The sequence below is a fragment of the Quercus robur genome, chromosome 5, assembly GCF_932294415.1.
Source record: "Quercus robur chromosome 5, dhQueRobu3.1, whole genome shotgun sequence".
Lineage (NCBI taxonomy): Eukaryota > Viridiplantae > Streptophyta > Magnoliopsida > Fagales > Fagaceae > Quercus > Quercus robur.
In genome coordinates this window covers 33,033,982-33,043,318 of record NC_065538.1, presented here as the reverse complement: position 1 = coordinate 33,043,318, position 9,337 = coordinate 33,033,982, and the positions used below count along the sequence as shown (strand labels likewise).

General features: G+C 53.3%; 26 non-coding genes across 26 annotated transcripts; all 26 read left to right on the top strand.

The window, feature by feature from the left end:
• Positions 1 to 200: 200 nt before the first annotated feature.
• Positions 201 to 319, top strand: LOC126729676 (5S ribosomal RNA). The gene has a single exon (XR_007656987.1). It is a non-coding gene; the product is annotated as a 5S ribosomal RNA (ribosomal RNA).
• Positions 320 to 554: 235 nt separating this feature from the next.
• Positions 555 to 673, top strand: LOC126731064 (5S ribosomal RNA). The gene has a single exon (XR_007658323.1). It is a non-coding gene; the product is annotated as a 5S ribosomal RNA (ribosomal RNA).
• A 235-nt stretch (positions 674 to 908) lies between these two features.
• On the top strand, positions 909 to 1,027 carry LOC126729675 (5S ribosomal RNA). Its single transcript, XR_007656986.1, has one exon. It is a non-coding gene; the product is annotated as a 5S ribosomal RNA (ribosomal RNA).
• Positions 1,028 to 1,262: 235 nt separating this feature from the next.
• Positions 1,263 to 1,381, top strand: LOC126730852 (5S ribosomal RNA). The gene has a single exon (XR_007658118.1). It is a non-coding gene; the product is annotated as a 5S ribosomal RNA (ribosomal RNA).
• Positions 1,382 to 1,616: 235 nt separating this feature from the next.
• Positions 1,617 to 1,735, top strand: LOC126731063 (5S ribosomal RNA). The gene has a single exon (XR_007658322.1). It is a non-coding gene; the product is annotated as a 5S ribosomal RNA (ribosomal RNA).
• A 234-nt stretch (positions 1,736 to 1,969) lies between these two features.
• Positions 1,970 to 2,088, top strand: LOC126730555 (5S ribosomal RNA). The gene has a single exon (XR_007657825.1). It is a non-coding gene; the product is annotated as a 5S ribosomal RNA (ribosomal RNA).
• Positions 2,089 to 2,323: 235 nt separating this feature from the next.
• Positions 2,324 to 2,442, top strand: LOC126729673 (5S ribosomal RNA). The gene has a single exon (XR_007656984.1). It is a non-coding gene; the product is annotated as a 5S ribosomal RNA (ribosomal RNA).
• Positions 2,443 to 2,677: 235 nt separating this feature from the next.
• On the top strand, positions 2,678 to 2,796 carry LOC126731062 (5S ribosomal RNA). The gene has a single exon (XR_007658321.1). It is a non-coding gene; the product is annotated as a 5S ribosomal RNA (ribosomal RNA).
• A 235-nt stretch (positions 2,797 to 3,031) lies between these two features.
• On the top strand, positions 3,032 to 3,150 carry LOC126729672 (5S ribosomal RNA). The gene has a single exon (XR_007656983.1). It is a non-coding gene; the product is annotated as a 5S ribosomal RNA (ribosomal RNA).
• Positions 3,151 to 3,385: 235 nt separating this feature from the next.
• On the top strand, positions 3,386 to 3,504 carry LOC126729671 (5S ribosomal RNA). The gene has a single exon (XR_007656982.1). It is a non-coding gene; the product is annotated as a 5S ribosomal RNA (ribosomal RNA).
• Positions 3,505 to 3,739: 235 nt separating this feature from the next.
• LOC126729670 (5S ribosomal RNA) lies at positions 3,740 to 3,858 on the top strand. The gene has a single exon (XR_007656981.1). It is a non-coding gene; the product is annotated as a 5S ribosomal RNA (ribosomal RNA).
• Positions 3,859 to 4,093: 235 nt separating this feature from the next.
• Positions 4,094 to 4,212, top strand: LOC126730628 (5S ribosomal RNA). The gene has a single exon (XR_007657894.1). It is a non-coding gene; the product is annotated as a 5S ribosomal RNA (ribosomal RNA).
• A 236-nt stretch (positions 4,213 to 4,448) lies between these two features.
• LOC126731061 (5S ribosomal RNA) lies at positions 4,449 to 4,567 on the top strand. Its single transcript, XR_007658320.1, has one exon. It is a non-coding gene; the product is annotated as a 5S ribosomal RNA (ribosomal RNA).
• A 234-nt stretch (positions 4,568 to 4,801) lies between these two features.
• LOC126729669 (5S ribosomal RNA) lies at positions 4,802 to 4,920 on the top strand. The gene has a single exon (XR_007656980.1). It is a non-coding gene; the product is annotated as a 5S ribosomal RNA (ribosomal RNA).
• Positions 4,921 to 5,155: 235 nt separating this feature from the next.
• On the top strand, positions 5,156 to 5,274 carry LOC126729668 (5S ribosomal RNA). Its single transcript, XR_007656979.1, has one exon. It is a non-coding gene; the product is annotated as a 5S ribosomal RNA (ribosomal RNA).
• Positions 5,275 to 5,509: 235 nt separating this feature from the next.
• Positions 5,510 to 5,628, top strand: LOC126731060 (5S ribosomal RNA). Its single transcript, XR_007658319.1, has one exon. It is a non-coding gene; the product is annotated as a 5S ribosomal RNA (ribosomal RNA).
• Positions 5,629 to 5,863: 235 nt separating this feature from the next.
• On the top strand, positions 5,864 to 5,982 carry LOC126729667 (5S ribosomal RNA). The gene has a single exon (XR_007656978.1). It is a non-coding gene; the product is annotated as a 5S ribosomal RNA (ribosomal RNA).
• A 235-nt stretch (positions 5,983 to 6,217) lies between these two features.
• On the top strand, positions 6,218 to 6,336 carry LOC126729666 (5S ribosomal RNA). Its single transcript, XR_007656977.1, has one exon. It is a non-coding gene; the product is annotated as a 5S ribosomal RNA (ribosomal RNA).
• A 236-nt stretch (positions 6,337 to 6,572) lies between these two features.
• LOC126731059 (5S ribosomal RNA) lies at positions 6,573 to 6,691 on the top strand. The gene has a single exon (XR_007658318.1). It is a non-coding gene; the product is annotated as a 5S ribosomal RNA (ribosomal RNA).
• Positions 6,692 to 6,926: 235 nt separating this feature from the next.
• LOC126729665 (5S ribosomal RNA) lies at positions 6,927 to 7,045 on the top strand. Its single transcript, XR_007656976.1, has one exon. It is a non-coding gene; the product is annotated as a 5S ribosomal RNA (ribosomal RNA).
• Positions 7,046 to 7,280: 235 nt separating this feature from the next.
• On the top strand, positions 7,281 to 7,399 carry LOC126729664 (5S ribosomal RNA). Its single transcript, XR_007656975.1, has one exon. It is a non-coding gene; the product is annotated as a 5S ribosomal RNA (ribosomal RNA).
• Positions 7,400 to 7,634: 235 nt separating this feature from the next.
• LOC126731057 (5S ribosomal RNA) lies at positions 7,635 to 7,753 on the top strand. Its single transcript, XR_007658316.1, has one exon. It is a non-coding gene; the product is annotated as a 5S ribosomal RNA (ribosomal RNA).
• Positions 7,754 to 7,988: 235 nt separating this feature from the next.
• Positions 7,989 to 8,107, top strand: LOC126729661 (5S ribosomal RNA). The gene has a single exon (XR_007656973.1). It is a non-coding gene; the product is annotated as a 5S ribosomal RNA (ribosomal RNA).
• A 235-nt stretch (positions 8,108 to 8,342) lies between these two features.
• LOC126729660 (5S ribosomal RNA) lies at positions 8,343 to 8,461 on the top strand. The gene has a single exon (XR_007656972.1). It is a non-coding gene; the product is annotated as a 5S ribosomal RNA (ribosomal RNA).
• A 235-nt stretch (positions 8,462 to 8,696) lies between these two features.
• Positions 8,697 to 8,815, top strand: LOC126731056 (5S ribosomal RNA). Its single transcript, XR_007658315.1, has one exon. It is a non-coding gene; the product is annotated as a 5S ribosomal RNA (ribosomal RNA).
• Positions 8,816 to 9,050: 235 nt separating this feature from the next.
• Positions 9,051 to 9,169, top strand: LOC126730780 (5S ribosomal RNA). The gene has a single exon (XR_007658043.1). It is a non-coding gene; the product is annotated as a 5S ribosomal RNA (ribosomal RNA).
• Positions 9,170 to 9,337: the final 168 nt, after the last annotated feature.

Here is a 9,337-nt window from a genome sequence, read left to right as displayed (position 1 = left end):
GGCTTACCGTTTACGGCGGTCCAGCACGCTCGCTTCGTAGGCTTAGTCTGCCCCAGGCCAAAAATACGAGCCGCTGATCTCGTTTTGGGTGCTGATTTGGTGGCGGCGATCTGGAAATGCCCTCGGGCTGCAGCTCCCTGGTGTTAGAGTGCATCGCTGCATTCGGATCCTTTATAAGGATTTAACGCGCTTATGCTGATGGGTGCGATCATACCAACACTAATGCACCGGATCCCATCAGAACTCCGCAGTTAAGCGTGTTTGGGCGAGAGTAGTACTAGGATGGGTGACCTCCTGGGAAGTCCTCGTGTTGCACCCCTCTCTTTTTCTTCGGATTTTTTTTTTTTGTCGCCGGGCTTACCGTTTACGGCGGTCCAGCACGCTCGCTTCGTAGGCTTAGTCTGCCCCAGGCCAAAAATACGAGCCGCTGATCTCGTTTTGGGTGCTGATTTGGTGGCGGCGATCTGGAAATGCCCTCGGGCTGCAGCTCCCTGGTGTTAGAGTCCATCGCTGCATTCGGATCCTTTATAAGGATTTAACGCGCTTATGCTGATGGGTGCGATCATACCAACACTAATGCACCGGATCCCATCAGAACTCCGCAGTTAAGCGTGTTTGGGCGAGAGTAGTACTAGGATGGGTGACCTCCGGGGAAGTCCTCGTGTTGCACCCCTCTCTTTTTCTTCGGATTTTTTTTTTTTGTCGCCGGGCTTACCGTTTACGGCGGTCCAGCACGCTCGCTTCGTAGGCTTAGTCTGCCCCAGGCCAAAAATACGAGCCGCTGATCTCGTTTTGGGTGCTGATTTGGTGGCGGCGATCTGGAAATGCCCTCGGGCTGCAGCTCCCTGGTGTTAGAGTGCATCGCTGCATTCGGATCCTTTATAAGGATTTAACGCGCTTATGCTGATGGGTGCGATCATACCAACACTAATGCACCGGATCCCATCAGAACTCCGCAGTTAAGCGTGTTTGGGCGAGAGTAGTACTAGGATGGGTGACCTCCTGGGAAGTCCTCGTGTTGCACCCCTCTCTTTTTCTTCGGATTTTTTTTTTTTGTCGCCGGGCTTACCGTTTACGGCGGTCCAGCACGCTCGCTTCGTAGGCTTAGTCTGCCCCAGGCCAAAAATACGAGCCGCTGATCTCGTTTTGGGTGCTGATTTGGTGGCGGCGATCTGGAAATGCCCTCGGGCTGCAGCTCCCTGGTGTTAGAGTGCATCGCTGCATTCGGATCCTTTATAAGGATTTAACGCGCTTATGCTGATGGGTGCGATCATACCAACACTAATGCACCGGATCCCTTCAGAACTCCGCAGTTAAGCGTGTTTGGGCGAGAGTAGTACTAGGATGGGTGACCTCCTGGGAAGTCCTCGTGTTGCACCCCTCTCTTTTTCTTCGGATTTTTTTTTTTTGTCGCCGGGCTTACCGTTTACGGCGGTCCAGCACGCTCGCTTCGTAGGCTTAGTCTGCCCCAGGCCAAAAATACGAGCCGCTGATCTCGTTTTGGGTGCTGATTTGGTGGCGGCGATCTGGAAATGCCCTCGGGCTGCAGCTCCCTGGTGTTAGAGTCCATCGCTGCATTCGGATCCTTTATAAGGATTTAACGCGCTTATGCTGATGGGTGCGATCATACCAACACTAATGCACCGGATCCCATCAGAACTCCGCAGTTAAGCGTGTTTGGGCGAGAGTAGTACTAGGATGGGTGACCTCCGGGGAAGTCCTCGTGTTGCACCCCTCTCTTTTTCTTCGGATTTTTTTTTTTGTCGCCGGGCTTACCGTTTACGGCGGTCCAGCACGCTCGCTTCGTAGGCTTAGTCTGCCCCAGGCCAAAAATACGAGCCGCTGATCTCGTTTTGGGTGCTGATTTGGTTGCGGCGATCTGGAAATGCCCTCGGGCTGCAGCTCCCTGGTGTTAGAGTGCATCGCTGCATTCGGATCCTTTATAAGGATTTAACGCGCTTATGCTGATGGGTGCGATCATACCAACACTAATGCACCGGATCCCATCAGAACTCCGCAGTTAAGCGTGTTTGGGCGAGAGTAGTACTAGGATGGGTGACCTCCTGGGAAGTCCTCGTGTTGCACCCTTCTCTTTTTCTTCGGATTTTTTTTTTTTGTCGCCGGGCTTACCGTTTACGGCGGTCCAGCACGCTCGCTTCGTAGGCTTAGTCTGCCCCAGGCCAAAAATACGAGCCGCTGATCTCGTTTTGGGTGCTGATTTGGTGGCGGCGATCTGGAAATGCCCTCGGGCTGCAGCTCCCTGGTGTTAGAGTGCATCGCTGCATTCGGATCCTTTATAAGGATTTAACGCGCTTATGCTGATGGGTGCGATCATACCAACACTAATGCACCGGATCCCATCAGAACTCCGCAGTTAAGCGTGTTTGGGCGAGAGTAGTACTAGGATGGGTGACCTCCTGGGAAGTCCTCGTGTTGCACCCCTCTCTTTTTCTTCGGATTTTTTTTTTTTGTCGCCGGGCTTACCGTTTACGGCGGTCCAGCACGCTCGCTTCGTAGGCTTAGTCTGCCCCAGGCCAAAAATACGAGCCGCTGATCTCGTTTTGGGTGCTGATTTGGTGGCGGCGATCTGGAAATGCCCTCGGGCTGCAGCTCCCTGGTGTTAGAGTCCATCGCTGCATTCGGATCCTTTATAAGGATTTAACGCGCTTATGCTGATGGGTGCGATCATACCAACACTAATGCACCGGATCCCATCAGAACTCCGCAGTTAAGCGTGTTTGGGCGAGAGTAGTACTAGGATGGGTGACCTCCGGGGAAGTCCTCGTGTTGCACCCCTCTCTTTTTCTTCGGATTTTTTTTTTTTGTCGCCGGGCTTACCGTTTACGGCGGTCCAGCACGCTCGCTTCGTAGGCTTAGTCTGCCCCAGGCCAAAAATACGAGCCGCTGATCTCGTTTTGGGTGCTGATTTGGTGGCGGCGATCTGGAAATGCCCTCGGGCTGCAGCTCCCTGGTGTTAGAGTGCATCGCTGCATTCGGATCCTTTATAAGGATTTAACGCGCTTATGCTGATGGGTGCGATCATACCAACACTAATGCACCGGATCCCATCAGAACTCCGCAGTTAAGCGTGTTTGGGCGAGAGTAGTACTAGGATGGGTGACCTCCTGGGAAGTCCTCGTGTTGCACCCCTCTCTTTTTCTTCGGATTTTTTTTTTTTGTCGCCGGGCTTACCGTTTACGGCGGTCCAGCACGCTCGCTTCGTAGGCTTAGTCTGCCCCAGGCCAAAAATACGAGCCGCTGATCTCGTTTTGGGTGCTGATTTGGTGGCGGCGATCTGGAAATGCCCTCGGGCTGCAGCTCCCTGGTGTTAGAGTGCATCGCTGCATTCGGATCCTTTATAAGGATTTAACGCGCTTATGCTGATGGGTGCGATCATACCAACACTAATGCACCGGATCCCATCAGAACTCCGCAGTTAAGCGTGTTTGGGCGAGAGTAGTACTAGGATGGGTGACCTCCTGGGAAGTCCTCGTGTTGCACCCCTCTCTTTTTCTTCGGATTTTTTTTTTTTGTCGCCGGGCTTACCGTTTACGGCGGTCCAGCACGCTCGCTTCGTAGGCTTAGTCTGCCCCAGGCCAAAAATACGAGCCGCTGATCTCGTTTTGGGTGCTGATTTGGTGGCGGCGATCTGGAAATGCCCTCGGGCTGCAGCTCCCTGGTGTTAGAGTGCATCGCTGCATTCGGATCCTTTATAAGGATTTAACGCGCTTATGCTGATGGGTGCGATCATACCAACACTAATGCACCGGATCCCATCAGAACTCCGCAGTTAAGCGTGTTTGGGCGAGAGTAGTACTAGGATGGGTGACCTCCTGGGAAGTCCTCGTGTTGCACCCCTCTCTTTTTCTTCGGATTTTTTTTTTTTGTCGCCGGGCTTACCGTTTACGGCGGTCCAGCACGCTCGCTTCGTAGGCTTAGTCTGCCCCAGGCCAAAAATACGAGCCGCTGATCTCGTTTTGGGTGCTGATTTGGTGGCGGCGATCTGGAAATGCCCTCGGGCTGCAGCTCCCTGGTGTTAGAGTGCATCGCTGCATTCGGATCCTTTATAAGGATTTAACGCGCTTATGCTGATGGGTGTGATCATACCAACACTAATGCACCGGATCCCATCAGAACTCCGCAGTTAAGCGTGTTTGGGCGAGAGTAGTACTAGGATGGGTGACCTCCTGGGAAGTCCTCGTGTTGCACCCCTCTCTTTTTCTTCGGATTTTTTTTTTTTTGTCGCCGGGCTTACCGTTTTTGGCGGTCCAGCACGCTCGCTTCGTAGGCTTAGTCTGCCCCAGGCCAAAAATACGAGCCGCTGATCTCGTTTTGGGTGCTGATTTGGTGGCGGCGATCTGGAAATGCCCTCGGGCTGCAGCACCCTGGTGTTAGAGTCCATCGCTGCATTCGGATCCTTTATAAGGATTTAACGCGCTTATGCTGATGGGTGCGATCATACCAACACTAATGCACCGGATCCCATCAGAACTCCGCAGTTAAGCGTGTTTGGGCGAGAGTAGTACTAGGATGGGTGACCTCCGGGGAAGTCCTCGTGTTGCACCCCTCTCTTTTTCTTCGGATTTTTTTTTTTGTCGCCGGGCTTACCGTTTACGGCGGTCCAGCACGCTCGCTTCGTAGGCTTAGTCTGCCCCAGGCCAAAAATACGAGCCGCTGATCTCGTTTTGGGTGCTGATTTGGTGGCGGCGATCTGGAAATGCCCTCGGGCTGCAGCTCCCTGGTGTTAGAGTGCATCGCTGCATTCGGATCCTTTATAAGGATTTAACGCGCTTATGCTGATGGGTGCGATCATACCAACACTAATGCACCGGATCCCATCAGAACTCCGCAGTTAAGCGTGTTTGGGCGAGAGTAGTACTAGGATGGGTGACCTCCTGGGAAGTCCTCGTGTTGCACCCCTCTCTTTTTCTTCGGATTTTTTTTTTTTGTCGCCGGGCTTACCGTTTACGGCGGTCCAGCACGCTCGCTTCGTAGGCTTAGTCTGCCCCAGGCCAAAAATACGAGCCGCTGATCTCGTTTTGGGTGCTGATTTGGTGGCGGCGATCTGGAAATGCCCTCGGGCTGCAGCTCCCTGGTGTTAGAGTGCATCGCTGCATTCGGATCCTTTATAAGGATTTAACGCGCTTATGCTGATGGGTGCGATCATACCAACACTAATGCACCGGATCCCATCAGAACTCCGCAGTTAAGCGTGTTTGGGCGAGAGTAGTACTAGGATGGGTGACCTCCTGGGAAGTCCTCGTGTTGCACCCCTCTCTTTTTCTTCGGATTTTTTTTTTTTGTCGCCGGGCTTACCGTTTACGGCGGTCCAGCACGCTCGCTTCGTAGGCTTAGTCTGCCCCAGGCCAAAAATACGAGCCGCTGATCTCGTTTTGGGTGCTGATTTGGTGGCGGCGATCTGGAAATGCCCTCGGGCTGCAGCTCCCTGGTGTTAGAGTCCATCGCTGCATTCGGATCCTTTATAAGGATTTAACGCGCTTATGCTGATGGGTGCGATCATACCAACACTAATGCACCGGATCCCATCAGAACTCCGCAGTTAAGCGTGTTTGGGCGAGAGTAGTACTAGGATGGGTGACCTCCGGGGAAGTCCTCGTGTTGCACCCCTCTCTTTTTCTTCGGATTTTTTTTTTTTGTCGCCGGGCTTACCGTTTACGGCGGTCCAGCACGCTCGCTTCGTAGGCTTAGTCTGCCCCAGGCCAAAAATACGAGCCGCTGATCTCGTTTTGGGTGCTGATTTGGTGGCGGCGATCTGGAAATGCCCTCGGGCTGCAGCTCCCTGGTGTTAGAGTGCATCGCTGCATTCGGATCCTTTATAAGGATTTAACGCGCTTATGCTGATGGGTGCGATCATACCAACACTAATGCACCGGATCCCATCAGAACTCCGCAGTTAAGCGTGTTTGGGCGAGAGTAGTACTAGGATGGGTGACCTCCTGGGAAGTCCTCGTGTTGCACCCCTCTCTTTTTCTTCGGATTTTTTTTTTTTGTCGCCGGGCTTACCGTTTACGGCGGTCCAGCACGCTCGCTTCGTAGGCTTAGTCTGCCCCAGGCCAAAAATACGAGCCGCTGATCTCGTTTTGGGTGCTGATTTGGTGGCGGCGATCTGGAAATGCCCTCGGGCTGCAGCTCCCTGGTGTTAGAGTGCATCGCTGCATTCGGATCCTTTATAAGGATTTAACGCGCTTATGCTGATGGGTGCGATCATACCAACACTAATGCACCGGATCCCATCAGAACTCCGCAGTTAAGCGTGTTTGGGCGAGAGTAGTACTAGGATGGGTGACCTCCTGGGAAGTCCTCGTGTTGCACCCCTCTCTTTTTCTTCGGATTTTTTTTTTTTGTCGCCGGGGCTTACCGTTTACGGCGGTCCAGCACGCTCGCTTCGTAGGCTTAGTCTGCCCCAGGCCAAAAATACGAGCCGCTGATCTCGTTTTGGGTGCTGATTTGGTGGCGGCGATCTGGAAATGCCCTCGGGCTGCAGCTCCCTGGTGTTAGAGTCCATCGCTGCATTCGGATCCTTTATAAGGATTTAACGCGCTTATGCTGATGGGTGCGATCATACCAACACTAATGCACCGGATCCCATCAGAACTCCGCAGTTAAGCGTGTTTGGGCGAGAGTAGTACTAGGATGGGTGACCTCCGGGGAAGTCCTCGTGTTGCACCCCTCTCTTTTTCTTCGGATTTTTTTTTTTTGTCGCCGGGCTTACCGTTTACGGCGGTCCAGCACGCTCGCTTCGTAGGCTTAGTCTGCCCCAGGCCAAAAATACGAGCCGCTGATCTCGTTTTGGGTGCTGATTTGGTGGCGGCGATCTGGAAATGCCCTCGGGCTGCAGCTCCCTGGTGTTAGAGTGCATCGCTGCATTCGGATCCTTTATAAGGATTTAACGCGCTTATGCTGATGGGTGCGATCATACCAACACTAATGCACCGGATCCCATCAGAACTCCGCAGTTAAGCGTGTTTGGGCGAGAGTAGTACTAGGATGGGTGACCTCCTGGGAAGTCCTCGTGTTGCACCCCTCTCTTTTTCTTCGGATTTTTTTTTTTTGTCGCCGGGCTTACCGTTTACGGCGGTCCAGCACGCTCGCTTCGTAGGCTTAGTCTGCCCCAGGCCAAAAATACGAGCCGCTGATCTCGTTTTGGGTGCTGATTTGGTGGCGGCGATCTGGAAATGCCCTCGGGCTGCAGCTCCCTGGTGTTAGAGTGCATCGCTGCATTCGGATCCTTTATAAGGATTTAACGCGCTTATGCTGATGGGTGCGATCATACCAACACTAATGCACCGGATCCCATCAGAACTCCGCAGTTAAGCGTGTTTGGGCGAGAGTAGTACTAGGATGGGTGACCTCCTGGGAAGTCCTCGTGTTGCACCCCTCTCTTTTTCTTCGGATTTTTTTTTTTTGTCGCCGGGCTTACCGTTTACGGCGGTCCAGCACGCTCGCTTCGTAGGCTTAGTCTGCCCCAGGCCAAAAATACGAGCCGCTGATCTCGTTTTGGGTGCTGATTTGGTGGCGGCGATCTGGAAATGCCCTCGGGCTGCAGCTCCCTGGTGTTAGAGTCCATCGCTGCATTCGGATCCTTTATAAGGATTTAACGCGCTTATGCTGATGGGTGCGATCATACCAACACTAATGCACCGGATCCCATCAGAACTCCGCAGTTAAGCGTGTTTGGGCGAGAGTAGTACTAGGATGGGTGACCTCCGGGGAAGTCCTCGTGTTGCACCCCTCTCTTTTTCTTCGGATTTTTTTTTTTTGTCGCCGGGCTTACCGTTTACGGCGGTCCAGCACGCTCGCTTCGTAGGCTTAGTCTGCCCCAGGCCAAAAATACGAGCCGCTGATCTCGTTTTGGGTGCTGATTTGGTGGCGGCGATCTGGAAATGCCCTCGGGCTGCAGCTCCCTGGTGTTAGAGTGCATCGCTGCATTCGGATCCTTTATAAGGATTTAACGCGCTTATGCTGATGGGTGCGATCATACCAACACTAATGCACCGGATCCCATCAGAACTCCGCAGTTAAGCGTGTTTGGGCGAGAGTAGTACTAGGATGGGTGACCTCCTGGGAAGTCCTCGTGTTGCACCCCTCTCTTTTTCTTCGGATTTTTTTTTTTTGTCGCCGGGCTTACCGTTTACGGCGGTCCAGCACGCTCGCTTCGTAGGCTTAGTCTGCCCCAGGCCAAAAATACGAGCCGCTGATCTCGTTTTGGGTGCTGATTTGGTGGCGGCGATCTGGAAATGCCCTCGGGCTGCAGCTCCCTGGTGTTAGAGTGCATCGCTGCATTCGGATCCTTTATAAGGATTTAACGCGCTTATGCTGATGGGTGCGATCATACCAACACTAATGCACCGGATCCCATCAGAACTCCGCAGTTAAGCGTGTTTGGGCGAGAGTAGTACTAGGATGGGTGACCTCCTGGGAAGTCCTCGTGTTGCACCCCTCTCTTTTTCTTCGGATTTTTTTTTTTTGTCGCCGGGCTTACCGTTTACGGCGGTCCAGCACGCTCGCTTCGTAGGCTTAGTCTGCCCCAGGCCAAAAATACGAGCCGCTGATCTCGTTTTGGGTGCTGATTTGGTGGCGGCGATCTGGAAATGCCCTCGGGCTGCAGCTCCCTGGTGTTAGAGTCCATCGCTGCATTCGGATCCTTTATAAGGATTTAACGCGCTTATGCTGATGGGTGCGATCATACCAACACTAATGCACCGGATCCCATCAGAACTCCGCAGTTAAGCGTGTTTGGGCGAGAGTAGTACTAGGATGGGTGACCTCCGGGGAAGTCCTCGTGTTGCACCCCTCTCTTTTTCTTCGGATTTTTTTTTTTTGTCGCCGGGCTTACCGTTTACGGCGGTCCAGCACGCTCGCTTCGTAGGCTTAGTCTGCCCCAGGCCAAAAATACGAGCCGCTGATCTCGTTTTGGGTGCTGATTTGGTGGCGGCGATCTGGAAATGCCCTCGGGCTGCAGCTCCCTGGTGTTAGAGTGCATCGCTGCATTCGGATCCTTTATAAGGATTTAACGCGCTTATGCTGATGGGTGCGATCATACCAACACTAATGCACCGGATCCCATCAGAACTCCGCAGTCAAGCGTGTTTGGGCGAGAGTAGTACTAGGATGGGTGACCTCCTGGGAAGTCCTCGTGTTGCACCCCTTTCTTTTTCTTCGGATTTTTTTTTTTTGTCGCCGGGCTTACCGTTTACGGCGGTCCAGCACGCTCGCTTCGTAGGCTTAGTCTGCCCCAGGCCAAAAATACGAGCCGCTGATCTCGTTTTGGGTGCTGATTTGGTGGCGGCGATCTGGAAATGCCCTCGGGCTGCAG